Source organism: Rattus norvegicus, chromosome 11, assembly GCF_036323735.1.
Source record: "Rattus norvegicus strain BN/NHsdMcwi chromosome 11, GRCr8, whole genome shotgun sequence".
Lineage (NCBI taxonomy): Eukaryota > Metazoa > Chordata > Mammalia > Rodentia > Muridae > Rattus > Rattus norvegicus.
Window position 1 is genome coordinate 16,371,746 of NC_086029.1, and position 2,731 is coordinate 16,374,476.

The 2,731-nt window shown below is 39.5% G+C and overlaps 1 pseudogene; it reads right to left on the reverse strand.

Annotated features, from left to right (window-relative positions):
* Positions 1 to 337: 337 nt before the first annotated feature.
* On the reverse strand, positions 338 to 1,055 carry Gmnn-ps1 (geminin, pseudogene 1; annotated as a pseudogene).
* Positions 1,056 to 2,731: the final 1,676 nt, after the last annotated feature.

The window sequence follows — 2,731 nt, forward strand, 5'->3', positions numbered from 1 at the left end:
GTGCTGGGATTACAAGCATGAGTGTTCATTCTCAAACCCGATTTATCAACTTTATAAGTATCATGAATTTGTGCACTATAGGCTGAATGCAGGTGATTTTATAAATTCATATATACAGGGTCTTCTTATGAAAATTTAATTTTAAAATTCAGCAGTTATATAAATGTGTTCACAACCCTATAGACACACATACATAAATACATATATGTAGTTTATAAAATAAATATATAATTTGCTATTTTTCAACTGGACATTGAAGTTTACTTAATATATACATGTCACACATGACACTGGGAAAATGAAAAATGCTATTTCCATAAGCAGATTAAAGGTCCATGCTATCTGCATTATAGCAACATCCCCAGGATTCTAGCCGCAATTCCAGCACTTTCGTCATGTAGCTGATTTACCAAGAGCTGGACCGAAGGGCAATGGTTGCAGTGTACCTAGGACCTCATGTGGCTTGGCATCCGGGGAGGAAGACATAGTCTTTTCAGCACACGCCCCAGTTTCTGAGTCTTCCACTTCAGAATACTCAACAGTTTCCTCTGCGGAATCAAATTCAGTGTTATCCCGCTGACGGTTCATTCCTCCGTCTCTGGATTACCTCTGCCTTGTACTGTGTGTTCTGATACTTCTGCTACGCCTTCATTCTCCCTTTTCAGACAGGTGATTCCACTGCCCCTTTGTTCAATTTCTTTATGAAGTTTCCCCCTCTCTTTAAGTGCTTCATCTAGAGCGTTGCTCTGTTTTTCTACTACTTCTCTCCAATACTGAGAAGATGGGTTTTCTTTAATCATAAGATCAAATGCTTCCTGAATGATGCTTCTGCATCTATTTTCATTAGCTTCTGGACCACAGCTCAAAGTCTCAGATGTTAGCTGGTCATCCTAAAGCTTTCTTTTGGACAAGCCTTTTGGCAACTCGTTCTGTCTGCCAGCAAGAGACCCAGCTACAGGAGGCCGAATCATCTTCAGCATGCTCCTTGGAACAGAACTGTTCTTCACCTTCCCTTGGGCCCCTTCCTCGTTCTGCTTCATACAAGGATTCAGTTTTCAGAGACTACCGTGCTGGGTTCCCAGCGAGCATAGGAATGGTACAAGCCCCTGGCACCGATAGCACCAGAATGACTGGGCCTGTAGACTGACCCGCAGACCTGGTCTCTGATGCAACCCTAATTTGCCGGTTTTTACCCCTAAATGATTTTCTTATGTTTATGAATATATTAAATATTTATTGTTTACACAGGGTTCATAGAGAAAACTCATTTGTGACACTGAACATAATCAGCTGTTTTTAGATTAGGTGACTATATTTCTTTATTATTTTATTTTTATTTATTATAGGACCACATAAGTAAAAAGAACAGTTGTTTTTTTTTAAATGAAAAAAGAGGGGAAAATGTAAGTTTTTTTAGGATCACACACAATTTAGATCCCTTTGGCTTCTAACAAACTCAGATCCATAAAATGAGCTGATTTCCTATAAACGCTTTCAGTGGGAGGACTCGGTATGCCATGAGGTGTTTTCTGTGTTTCCTAGGGTTCACCCAGCAGTTGTTCCCATTTGTTTTCAATAGGGAGCAGGAACATGGCCAGGGCTTTGAGAAAAATAGAGAAAATCATTGTATGTAGAACTATTCCTCAATAAGACAGTTAATTCTGTCACCAAGTAATTCTGCATAAAATTTTAACATCAAAATCAACTCCTCTCCTTTTATAAATTCTTTTGGGAGGGGGGGAGACAGGGAATAAAGTTTATTTTAATATTACAGCATTCAGCCTTAAAACTCCCCTTAAATCGTGTGTGTGTGTTTGTGTGTTTGTGTGTGTGTGTGTGTGTGTGTGTGTGTGTGTGTGATTCTGGTCTCTCTATAACAGAATCCACAAGTGTGGATTGGGGAAACAGAACTGTGTATGAAGTTACGTTCTGGAGAAGAATTATTTCTGATTTCTGGCAGAGGTAACTTGTTTGAACTGTAGGCTTAATACATTCTTCATATTGAGGGTTTTTTTTTAAGAGCTGTGCCCTGGAAGCAAATGATGATAGAACAAGAGTAATCTCCCTCTGTGTCTGTTTCTGTGTCTGTGTGTCTGTATCTGTGATTGTGTCTGTATCTGTCTCTCTGTCTCTGTGTCTGTCTCTGTCTCTGTCTCTCTCTCTCTCTCTGTGTGTGTGTGTGTGTGTGTGTGTGTGTGTGTGTGTGTGTGTGCATGGAAAATTTTACAGGAAGTCATTTGGCTGTTTTTGCATAAACAGATTTGGTTTCTTTATCTAAAGTCAGCACCATTGGGAAGAGACTCTTAAAATTTCCCGGCAGAATTAAACAAAAATATATCCTAGGTCTGGGAAAATAGTTCAACTAGTAAAAATGTGTGGTGTGCAAAAGTGAGCAACTCACTTTTATCTGCAGAGCCTGTGTAAAAACGCTGCACACAGTACATCCTGTAACTGCAGCATGCGAAAAGCAGAGACAAGCTGGCCAGCCATCCTAACGTTAATAACTGTAATTTCTCCCAGGGAGAGGTCCTGTCTCAAGAAGAAAGTGGTCTTACAGGGAATGCCAGGGGCTTACATGTGGGCATGCTCATACTCACATTCACAAAATATTCTAGTGCAATATTAAAATTAATCAGAACCTTCCATTTGAAAATTCTGAATATATTAAGGATTTTAAAACCCCCTGGTAAAGCAGATTCTACTCAAGTAATTCCTATGCCCATCATCTTCA